This window comes from Triticum dicoccoides, chromosome 6A, assembly GCF_002162155.2.
Source record: "Triticum dicoccoides isolate Atlit2015 ecotype Zavitan chromosome 6A, WEW_v2.0, whole genome shotgun sequence".
Lineage (NCBI taxonomy): Eukaryota > Viridiplantae > Streptophyta > Magnoliopsida > Poales > Poaceae > Triticum > Triticum dicoccoides.
In genome coordinates this window covers 365616454-365628874 of record NC_041390.1, presented here as the reverse complement: position 1 = coordinate 365628874, position 12421 = coordinate 365616454, and positions in this window count along the sequence as shown.

The window sequence follows — 12421 nt, the reverse complement described above, 5'->3', positions numbered from 1 at the left end:
ACTGCATATATATATACTACTGCATGATAGTATATTTAAAATAATATATACTGCTGCATGATAGTATATCGAATATGTGGGTATCTACCCCTAGGTGGTAGGATGTATTTTTCATATATATAGGGAAAGGCAAATCTATTGTTTTTCACTATAGTTGTGCCAATCGTAGATGCACGTTAGCCCTTGGGATATGGTCCCTACTTTTTCCCTCTTTCCATTTCTTAGTTATTGAGTGATCGAATGTTATTTCCTTATATAGACGAAATGGGACCATGCACTCTGTGACCAGCCCACCTGCGTCAAGTCGTAGGATGGCAAGATGGCAGGTCGCCAGACCCGAGCCTAATTGTATTCGGTTCTAGCCCGAAGGTGCTCAAGAACCATCGGCAAGTACGTTCGGTCCTCAGGCCGGATGCGTTCAAAACCTAGCCTACGAAAAAGTATGTTGGGCTGACGCACGTCACGCACCCCTCCACTCTCCCCACTATCTCACGCATGAACCGTTCCTTTTGCCATCTCTCTCCTCCCTCTTAGATCCAGATATGACCATGTACTCCTATGCCTCTAGCCCCTTGATTCCTTCCTCCACTTTCACCGGATTTGGGGTGGATGGCCACGAGGTCAAGCTTCCCATCGCCCCAGCCATCCCCCACCATCTCCAAATCCCCGCCATGGATCCCCTCTCTCAACCACCAAAGCCCTCCTCAGCGTGTCCCACCACCGAGCACACGTCTTCGCACCACCACCTACCAGTGGGGCACAGGATCTAACCTGGGAGAGACCATCGCGTTGTCCCCATGAGCTTCATAGGTGTTGTCGGCCTGTCGGAGTTAGTAGGACCCCTCAATGGCCAGCAGGCTACCGTCGAACAGGAGCTGGACGTTGTGGCCGTCTCCTTCCACCAACCGCCGTCATGGCAGCCTGTCACGTGCTTCCTCGGGAGTGTTGACGATGGGAAGGACCTGTATGGTTCCCTGCTGGAGCCGAGAGACGGCCTCCTCCTGCCCTGCAACTACCCCGCCGATGACAAAGCCGCCGTGAGGTACCTCGTGTGTAACCCCGCTATGTGGTAGTAGAGCGACCTGCCGAGGCTTAGCCGGGAAGCCGAGTGATGTCTACTATGCAACCTTCTTCTTGTAGACTCGTGTTGGGCCTCCGAGCCCAGAGTTTTGTAGGACAGTAGAAAATTTCCCTCAAGTGGATGACCTAAGGTTTATCAATCCATGGGAGGCATAGGATGAAGATGGTCTCTCTCAAACAACCCTGCAACCAAATAACAAAGAGTCTCTTGTCTCCCCAACACACCTAATACAATGGTAAATTGTATAGGTGCACTAGTTCAGCGAAGAGATGGTTATACAAGTGCAATGTGGATGGAAGATATAGGTTTTTGTAATCTGAAAAATATAAAAACAGAAAGGTAACTAGTAACAAAAGTGAGCGAAAATGGTATTGCAATGCTTGGAAACAAGGCCTAGGGTTCATACTTTCACTAGTGCAAGTTCTGTCAACAATGACAACATAAATAAATCATGTGACAACCCCTCAAGGTGCGACAAAAGTCACTCCAAAGTTCCTATCGCGGAGAACATAAGATGAAATTGCTTGTAGGGTACAAAACCACCTCAAAGTTATTCTTTCCGATCAATCGATTGAGCTATTCCTATAAGTGTCACAAACAGCACTAGAGTTCATAGTAAAATAACACCATATGACACACATCAATCAACCCTAATGTAACCTAGTTACTCCAATGTCAGAACAAGTACCCATGGGTCAATTCAACGATATGCATCAAACAACTTCAGATTCATAACATTCAATCCAACATAAAGAACCTCAAAGGGCGCCCCAAGATTCCTACTGGAGAAACAAGGATGAAAACACGCATCAAACCCTATGCATAGATTACGCCAATATCACCTCGAGAATCTGCGAGTTGAGTGCCAAAACATACATTAATTAAATCAATAGAATACACATTGTTACCACGAGTATCCCATGCAAGACATACATCAAGTGTTCTCAAATCCATAATATCCAATTCGATAATAGTAAAACCTCAAAGGTAAAACTCAATTCGTCACAAGAAGATAGAGGGGGAGAAACACCATATGATTCAACTATAGTAACAAAGCTCGTGGTACATCAAGATCGTGCTAAATCAAGAACACGAGAGACAGATCAAACACATAGCTACTGGTACATACGCTCAGCCCCAAGGGTGAAATACTCCCTCCTCATCATGGAGACCATTGGGATGATGAAGATGGCGACCGGTGATGGTTTCCCCCTCCGGCAGGGTGCCGGAACGGGCTCATGTTTGGTTTTTCGTGGCTACATAGGATTGCGATGGTGGAACTCCCGACCTAGGTTTATTTCTGCGGGGTGGAGGCCTCGTGGCTCTTCTGGCCCAACTCTTTTGCTCCGGGGGCTTCTTCTGGTCAACAAAAAATCACCATAAATTTTCGGCTCATTTGGACTCCGTTTAATATTCCTTTTCTGTATATCTCAAAACAAGGAAAAAACAGAAACTGGCACTGGGCTCTAGGTTAATAGGTTAGTCCCAAAAATCATATAAAATAGCATATAAATGCATATAAAACATCCAAGATAGATAATATAGTAGCATTGAACAATCAAAAATTATAGATACGTTGGACACGTATCAAGCATCCCCAAGCTTAATTCCTGCTCATCCTCGAGTAGGTAAGTGATAAAAATAGAATTTTTGATGTGGAATGCTACCTACCATATTTATAAATGTAGTCTTCTCTATTGTGGCAAGAATATTCAGATCCATAAGTGTCGGGGAAACTGATCCACCAACACCTATGGGGACCGGGCCCCTTTCGGTTCGGAGGGGGGCTGAGGCCGCGCAAAGAGCGGATCGAGGCAGTACACGCGAGCAGTTTTACCCAGCTTCGGGCCGCACGGATGCGTAAAACCCTACTGCTGCTTGTTTGTGTGTATTGAATTCTTGCTCAGGAGCGATGGACGCTGCCAGACCGAGCGTGAGAGTGTTCCTGATGTTTCGAATGAGCCGAACCCCCTCTACGTTGCGCTTGGGCCTCCTTTTATACTTTCAAGGGGTCATCGATAGGTGGCAACATAGACTAGAAGGGTAAAAATGGAAAAGGATGCGGTAGGTGCAGCTACCACTACTGTGGACACAGTGCACCCTACCTAACTCTGACGGCAGGGGACAAGGTCATTGAATGCCCGTCTGAGTTGCCTAAACAGTGCAAAAAGTGACCGTTAGGAGCGCCACCGTTTGCCACGATGGCCTTCTCTTCATCTCCGTTTGCCACCGCGTACCCCTGGCTGCACAGGCTCCCGCCACGCGCCCCTGAGGAAGCCTCATGGCGACACGCGGGTGGGTGCGCTGGAGCGTGGGTACAGAGTGGCAGCGGGCCCCCGGCGAGTACCTTGTCGGGGTCGTCGTCTTGTCGAGTCCAGAAGCTTGTCGCTCACCGGACCTTGCCGAGACGTGCGGTGCATCGCGGCAAGTTTCTTGAAGTGCCGTGGTTGGCCTTCCCGGCAAGCTCTTCTTGCCGGGGCCTTGTCTCTTCCCGGCAAGATCCTCTTGCCGGGACCTTGTCTCTTCATCTTGAATGCTTTGTTCTTGAATGGCTCCAAAGGAACCCACGGAGGACTCTGAAGGTCGTCCGGCAAGCCTTGCCGCACGGCGCTGCAACTGCCCGTGCACAAGTTCGGGATACTAGGGTACCCCTACTCTAGTACACCGACAGGAGCCCTCGGGCCTGGGCCACACACGGTGTCGAGCGCTGTTGGGCCAGGCCCAAAACAGGGCATGGGCACGCGCGGAGCCTGGGTTATGCCGAATCTAACTCCGTATCCACCGCGCCCCCCGTAACGGCACGCGTCCATTGCGGAGTCGTGGGAGAGATCATGGGTGGTTGTTTATTTGGAAGGCCGAAATGTCCGCCCCGTCCCTCTTTGTAAGCAGGGGAAACATGGGCATTTCCCCCACCTTCACCCTTCGCTGCTGCAATCTCAGAAATCTCCGCCGCCCTCCTCCGCTTGCAGAGTTGAAAGAGGGCAGCGCTCCGCCCCCATCGCTGCTGCCACCACCAGCGCCGTTGATCTCCCCCAATGCCTCCGCCATGCCTCCGAAGCCCAGGAAGGGGAAGGCCACGAAGGCCGCGGCCGCGAAAGCTGTGAAGTCGACCGAAGCGCAGCGGCTTGAGGCGCTGCGGAAGGAGCGGGCCACTTTCCCCCCGAGCTCTCCGCGAAGGAGCTGAGGGAGTGGTACTATCTCTTCTGGTCGACGGAGACGCGGGCGCATCCGCGCACGAAGGTACTCTCCGCCGTCGCCTCGCAAGAAGCTCCAGTTGGCGGATATCCTTTCTTCGCCGTGTTCTTCTACTGCGGGCTCTGCCCGCCATTCTCTGATTTCTTTTGCGACGTCATGAACACCTATGGACTCCACCTCCTTGACTTCACCCCCAACGCCGTTCTGACCATGGCAGTTTTCGCCCATCTATACGAGAACTTTGTCGGAGTCCACCCCAACGTAGCTCTCTTCCGCCATTTCTTTATGCCTCGTGTCGAGAGAGGGGAACCTCTTGCCGGCGGGATCGCCTGGATCTCGCGGGCCGGCAAGAAGGAGACCTATCTGGAGGGGGAGCTCCGCAGCAAGTGGGACGAGTGGATAGCAGATTGGTGCTGGGTTGTAGAAGAGAGCCCGCAGCCGTTCACCGCCCTGCGCCAAGCCCCAGCAGTGCGTGGCAATGACTGGAGCGCTCTGTCCGTGGACGACGACAAGCTGAAGATCGCCACCACTCGGATCTTGCGTCTCAGGCTTGCCGGGCTGACTGTAGGAGCTGTCGGCGCAGATTTCCTTCGCCGGCGCATAGCCCCTCTGCAGGCGAGGGGGAGACCCGCCTGGGAATTTGGAGGCCCGGCAGATATCATGAGGTTGCGCCCAGGCCTCAACTTCAATTTCACCGTCATAGAGTTGGACGGGATACTCAAGGAGATATTCAAGCACGACCGACAGCATCCCGAGTGGTTCAGGTTGCCGGCAGGCGTCGTTCCTCTGTGCAACAACTCCTCGCGTGACCGCATCTGCGCCATGATGCCGTTGTGTGATTCGCACGGGATCGCTCCAACTTGGCAAGAGCCTGCCGGAGACATTGTGCAGCAGTTCTTCGACAGCCTAGTGGAAGTAGCGGTCAATGCTGACGACAAGAAGCTCATCACCCGCGACACCACCGATCAATAGATGGAACGCATCGCCACCAGGGCGGAAGAGGCGGCGGCAGCCACAGCCGCGGGTGAATTTGGGTTCACGGTGGAGGAAGCGGACGCGGCATCGGTGATGAGTCTTGCTGAGCGGGAGTGGCCCGAAGACGAAGAAGAGCTTGCCGCGCCCGACGCCGAGTTGAGTGAGCCCGCCGAGGGTGCGAGCGGCCCGCCATCTCCGGGGAGCTTGCCGGGAACAGGGCCCGGAACGCAGCCCCCAGTGCAGCCAAGAAGGCGCCTCCGCAGGATCGGGGACGCAGCAGGGCGGCAAGCTGGTCAATAGCCGCAGCGCCGCGCGACGCGCTCCGCCGCGGCAAGTACGGTTGCCGCGGCTGCGCCTCCCGCCGCAGTGGCAACTGGGGCGGTGTCATCTCGGGCTGGCGCCGCAGTTCCCGCCAAGCGGCCAAGGGATCCCACCCCTCCACCTCGTCGCGCCGGAGGTGGGCCGAACTTCGACCTCTCCGCGCTCAGCTCCGACGAGGAAGAGGAAGAAGAGTAAGATTCCCTTGTTGTTCTTGTAGTTCTTCAACTTGCCATTCTTGTCTTGCATCTGATCTGACCCACCCTAGACTCTCCCTTTTCAGGACTCTGGCCCAGAGGGCGGAGAAGAGGGCCAAGGCTCAGGTGGTGATCATCGAGGACGAGCCCACTACGACGACAGGAGGCGCGCCCGAGACCACCTTGCCGGATCCGGCCATCACTTCGCAGAGCAGCCCCCAGCGCAGCCCCCAGCGTAAGCATATGGTTTACTTTCTGCTTCTGGGTGCGCGTGGTTGCTCTTTTCCTTTGTTGACATCTGATCACTGGTTTGTTTGTGCAGGAGCAGAACAGCTTCATCAGGAGGGCGTGGTGATCACCTCCGACTCGTCGTTTGCTTCGACTACGCCGCCAAGGGCGGACTCCCCGGCAAGGGAGCGTTCTCCGGTAAGGTAGGAGCCTCCGGCAAGGGAGGAGTCTCCGGCAAGGGACAGCGCTAACGATCCGCCGGTGGTGGAGCTTATGACAGCGGATCCCAGCACAGGTAATCCTTCCTGCCCGAAACTTTCTTTGTATTCTTCTGCTGATTTTTCTTCTTGAGTGCTTGTTTGACTTCTCATTCTTCTCCGGTCGTCAGGTCCACCCTCCGCGGATCCGATGGAGACTGAGGCGGGCGGCGGAGAGGACGCGCGCGGCAACACTGATGATGCCGCGGCCGCCGAAAACGGAGCTGGTGCTGATGTGCCTGCCGGTGAAGAGGCCGCCAAGGCTGCCGCCGAGGAAGCTGGCGGGGGATCTGGCGATCGCACTGACGGCCCTGAGGCCGCAGGAGCGTCAGGCGCTGCACCGACCGCCGATCCCTCCGCCGCTGCCGCAGCGTCAGGCTCCGAGGAGCCCCAGCCCGGCGCCTATCTGAAGGCTGGCGGGGGCATCTTCATCAAGCTCCCTTGGGCGTCAAGCTCCAAGGCACCGGTGGGAGGAGAAGTTTTGGATGGGGAGGTGCTCGCCTCCGCCGGGTTGTCGATCGTTGACGCGCCGGGAAGCAGCAGTGACGAGCCCGAGGAGGAGCGGCTGCTGCGGAGGCTGCTAGCGCTCTATCGCGCCCGTCAAGTCAAGTTGGAGTCCCGGGAAGCGCTCGTCGCGAAAGCGAGCGTGGATATAGAGAAGCGCGCGGAGGAGCTCCGGGGTTTTCGCCAGGAAGCTCTCCGGGCCTTGGCGGAGGAGCGGGAGCAGCTTGCTGAAGAGCGGAAGGCCTTCCTCCTCGAGAAGGCCGAAGCTGAAGAGCAGCAGCGGCTCACCGGCGAGAAGCTGTACGCGCGAGAAGGCGAGCTGGCTCAGCGGAAAGTGAACCTCGACAGCCACGAGGAGGAGCTTGCCGCGCGCGAACGGGCACTTGGCGGGTCACTCCAAGAGGCAAAGGATGCGGCTGCGGCTACCGAGACCGCCAAGAAGGAATTGGAAGTAAAGGTGGCGCAGCTGGAGGCTGATCTGAAGGTGGGTGGCGAAGAGCTTGCTGCGCTCAAGTTGGAGCGCGAGAAGGACGCCCTTGCCCACGGTGAGCTGCAGGGCCAACTCTCCGAGAAGGGCAAAGAGCTGCGCGCCGCCAAGAATTCCAATGCTGATCTGGAGCTGAAGCTAGCCACCCTGAGGGAGACGTTGGACGGCGCCAAGAAACGGGAGGCGGACTTGAAGAAGGACATCAAGGCCAACGAGGCGCTGCTAGCGAGGGCCGCCGAAACCCAGAATCTTCTCAGAGATACTGTGGCGCTCTGGACGGAGGGCCTCGTGAACATTGCTGCAGTCATCGAAGAGGAGCTTGTGCAATTGGGGGTGGAAGGCTTCGGGTACTCCTCCGACGAGAACCTCCAACCAGCGCAAAGCTCACTCTGTTCTTCAAAGGCGTGGCGGCGGCGCTCCAGCAACTCCGGGAACGGATCCCAAAGCAGTTGGCCGACGAGTCACGCTCGATTTGTGCCGGAGTTCTGGAGAAGGTGCTGGTGAAGATGGCCTTCCGCAATCCGGGCCTCAACCTCACCAACGTCCTCAAGAGGCTGCCGGCGGATGCTGATCTTGACGCACTTAAGGCCCTCGTCGCACCCATTGTGGACAGGGTGAACGAGGTCAAAAGGGTTGACGGCGGTCGCGTAGATTAGGCCGTCTGTTTTCTTCTTTTCTTGTCGCTGCCAGTCATGTCATGGGAACACTTTATTAGAGGCGCGACAAGTTATTTTTGTAATATAACTCTATCTTAGGCAAAAAATTGCTGTGTTACTTCCTTTACTCGACTCTTGGCTTTGTATGGTTCTGCCCTACGCTTTCTAGGGAAACTTGCCGGTGCAGGCACCCTTGCCGCGAGCGCCGAGTGCGGAACTTCAGCAGCCTGCTGGCGGGGTCGCTGCCGACAAGCAACCTTGTCGCAACTAGTTGCAGCTCACTTAAGTTGTTGAGCGGACTCGAAACAAAGTAAGGGCGCAGCTAGCTACGAGTTGGTTCCTCCGCGCACAGGTTTCCCATACAAAGCACGGTCGTTCAAGGAAAATAACTCAAAAACTTAAAAAACTGATTGCTCAAACTTTAGCAACTTAGCTTTTCTGTCGTCTGCTTCCCGGCTAGGAGAAACTTTCTTGAACGGCCTGGTCCACACCATTATCTTCTCCTTCCCCCCCGGTAAACCTTGTGGGCGAGGGAACCTTCCTTCTTTTGAGAAAGAAACAGAGAAATAAAGTAATGATATGGAGCCTTGGGCTCGTTATCGCTTACCGGGGTCTGGTGCTGCACAAAGTGTCAGATAACATATGCAAAAAAGGATTATAGCATAAAAAAACTGACAAGATGTGCGGGGCACATGAACTTTACTGGTGCACGGGGTCTGCGCCTGGCTTTGTACAAAGGATTACATGCAACAGCGGCAAGACTTGTACAAAAGGTGGTTGCCGGAAAAGCTTCCGGCAACCGCGCCCTACGGGTAAAACTTACGAAGATGTTCAATGTTCCAGGAGTTGCTCACCGGAATGCCATCTTCGGTCTCAAGGCGGACAGCGCCGGGCCTAGTGACTCGTTTCACCCGATAAGGGCCTTCCCACTTCGGCGTCAACTTGTTGGAATTCTTGGCGGACTGAACACGCCGAAGAACAAGGTCGCCTTCCTCGAAGCTCCTGGCTTTAACTTTGCGGCTATGGTAGCGACGCAAAGCTTGCTGGTAGCGAGCGACTCGCACAGCAGCCTGAAGACGGTCTTCCTCAAGGAGCAGCGCGTCACCTTGGCGCAACTGCTCTTGCTGGAGCTCATCATAAGCGAGCACTCGAGGTGACCCGTAAACGAGTTCCGTGGGGAGAACTGCCTCTGCTCCGTAGACTAGAGCGAAGGGTGTCTGGCCAGTGGCTCGATTTGGCGTCGTCCTGATCGACCAAAGAACCACCGGCAGCTCCTCGATCCAGTTTCTTCCGCACTTGTGTAGCCTGTCGAAAGTTCTGGTCTTGAGGCCTCGCAGCACTTCAGCATTTGCCCTCTCCGCTTGACCATTGCTTCTCGGATGAGCAACAGAAGCGAAGCAGACCTTGGCGCCAAGATCTTGGACGTACTGCATGAAGGTGTGGCTCGTAAATTGCGTGCCGTTGTCAGTGATGATCCTGTTAGGGATCCCGAAACGGCAAACAATCGACCTGAAGAACTTGGTTGCTGACTGTGCTGTCACCTTCCTCACTGGTTCCACTTCCGGCCACTTTGTGAAGTTGTCGATGGCGACGTACAAGAACTCAAAGCCCCCGACAGCTCGGGGAAAGGGGCCGAGGATGTCGAGCCCCCAGACCGAAAACGGCCAGGATAAAGGGATCGTCTGGAGAGCTTGAGCTGGCTGGTGTATCTGTTTGGAATGGAACTGGCACGCTTCACACTTGGTTACTTGTGCAGTTGCATCCTGGAGGGCTGTCGGCCAGAAGAAACCTTGTCGGAATGCTTTGCCGGCAAGTGCTCTTGCGCCAATGTGGTGACCACATATGCCTCCATGTATCTCTGCCAACAGCTGTTGTCCATCTTCCCGGCGAATGCACTTCAATTTCACACTGTTGAGTCTTATTCTGTATAGTGTGTTGTCGACAAACTTGTACATACTTGACTGTCGGGCTACTCTTTCCGCTTCTTCTTGCTCTTCGGGAAGCTCTCCTGTCTGAAGGAAACGGACGATCTGCTGCGCCCATGCTGGAGCTTGCGGCTCGACAACAAGGGCTAAAGGCATATCTGTTGCTGTGGGAACATCCGCTTCTATGGCAAGAACCTGCGGTTCGGGCAGAGCGTGATATTCCCCGACAAGCTTGCCGGAGCAAAACTTGTCGGGAGCGTCTGCTTCAACGGAACAAACCAAGAGGTTCGCCGGAGCAGACTGCTCCTTAGCACTCTTGGCGTCGATCTTGGGGACCTTCTTGGCGGCGGCTTCGGGAAGCTCTGCCAGAAAGTAGTCATCAGAAACCAACTTCCTCTTCTTTATCTGTCCAGTCGACGGTGTTACGGATGGTTGAGTCAGCTTGAGCACAAAAATCCCTGGTTCCACAGGTAACTTTAGTGCTGCGCACTTTGACAGGCCGTCAGCAATATCGTTCTGAGCTCGTGGAACGTGTTCCATTTGCAGGCCGTCAAAGTGTGCTTCTAGCTTCCTTACTTCATCAACATATGCTTCCATCAACGGACTCTGATAGCTTTTGTTTACTTGGCGGACTACCAACTGCGAGTCACCCCTGACAATGAGCTTGTTGATCCCAAGGTCTGCCGCGATTCTGAGTCCGGCAAGCAAACAATCCTGCCGGTTGCTTCTGGATTTTGCAGTATCCTCTTCAACGGAAAGCGAGTGACAACTGTTATCTCATGTGCTTGGAAGTAATGGCGCAGCTTTCTCGAGGCCATGAGAAGGCCAAAAAGCAATTTTTGTACGCCAGAATACCTTGATCTAGCCCCCTGTAGAAGGGAACTGACAAAGTAAACTGGGCGCTGCACCATTTTCCTTTGCACCTCCTTGCATGCCTGCGCAGACTCAACTTTGTCGGGGCCAGAGCTTGTCGGAGAAGCCCCTGCTTGTCGCTGGATTCACTTGCCGCGGTTGCTGTCTCATCATCCGCCTCCCTCTCCGCTACTAACACAGCACTAACCACTTGATTGGTTGCTGCCAGATATAGCAACAACTTCTCTTGTGGCTTAGGTGCGACAAGTATTGGAGTGGAGGACAGGTACCTCTTCAAGTCCTGTAGCGCGGCCTCCGCTTCTGGAGTCCATTTCATCGGACCTGCCTTTTTCAATATTTTGAAAAACGGCAAGGCGCGCTCTGCAGACTTACAGATAAATCTGCTGAGAGCATCCACGCAACCGGCAAGCTTTCGTACATCCTTGACGCGCTTTGGTGCTTCAATCTGCTCGATGGCTTTGATCTTGTCGGGATTGGCTTCAATCCCCCGCTGTGACACAAAGAACCCGAGAAGCTTGCCGGAAGGGACTCCGAACACGCACTTCTCGGGATTGAGCTTGAGGTTGATCCTGCGCAGATTTGCAAAAGTTTCATCTAGATCTTGAATCAGAGTAGCCTTGTTTTTGCTCTTGACCACTATATCATCCATGTAGGCTTCCACATTTCTGTGCATTTGCGGCTCAAAAGCACGGTGGACTACCCTTGCGAATGTTGATCCAGCATTCTTCAAACCGAAAGGCATCCGTACGAAGCAGTACGTGCCACATGGGGTGATAAATGCGGTTTTCTCTTCATCCTCTTCTGCCATGAAGATCTGATGGTATCCTGAGTATGCATCAAGAAATGAAAGCAAATCACATCCGGCTGTGGAGTCAACAATTTGGTCAGTACGCGGCAAGGGAAATGGGTCTTTGGGACAAGCTTTATTAACATCAGTGAAGTCAATACAAAGTCTCCATTTTCCGTTAGCCTTGCGCACAACAACAGGATTGGCCAACCACGTGGGATGGAGCACTCCTCTGACAAGGCCTGCTGCTTCCAACTTCTTGATTTCTTCTGCGATGAATTCTTGGCGCTCCACTGCCTGCTTCCTGACTCTCTGCTTGACGGGCCGCGCATGAGGACAAACGGCAAGGTGGTGCTCGATTACTTTCCTGGGAACACCGGGGATATCAGACGGTTGCCATGCAAACACGTCGACATTCGCCCGCAGGAAAGCAACGAGCGCTCTTTCCTATTTGGGGTCAAGAGTGGCGCTGATGGTGAAGGTACCACCAGTGCCATCCTCCTTGGCGGACACCTTCTTAGTCTTAGGTGGAGCTGCCATTGCCTTCTTACACTTGCCGGTGGAGCTCGATGGTGCGTCCTCGATGGTAGCACAGCACTCCGAAGAGGTGCGCTTGCCAGAGTAGGCATCAGAGCTCTTGCCGGACTTGGTCTTCTTCTTCCCTCCGGGAGCTTCAGCGGCAAGTGTCTTGCGCTCTGCTGCGGCTGCCGCTTCCCGGTAGATCTTGTCGGCACAGATAAGAGCATCCTTCTTGTCGCCAGGGACAGAAATGACACTTATTGGGCCTGGCATTTTCAGTATGTTGTACGCATAGTGAGATGCTGCCATGAACTTGGCGAGTGCCGGACGGCCAAGGATTCCATTGTAAGGTAATGGAAAGTCGGCAACGTCAAACGTGACCCTCTCAGTCCTGAAGTTCAGCTCGCTGCCAAATGTGA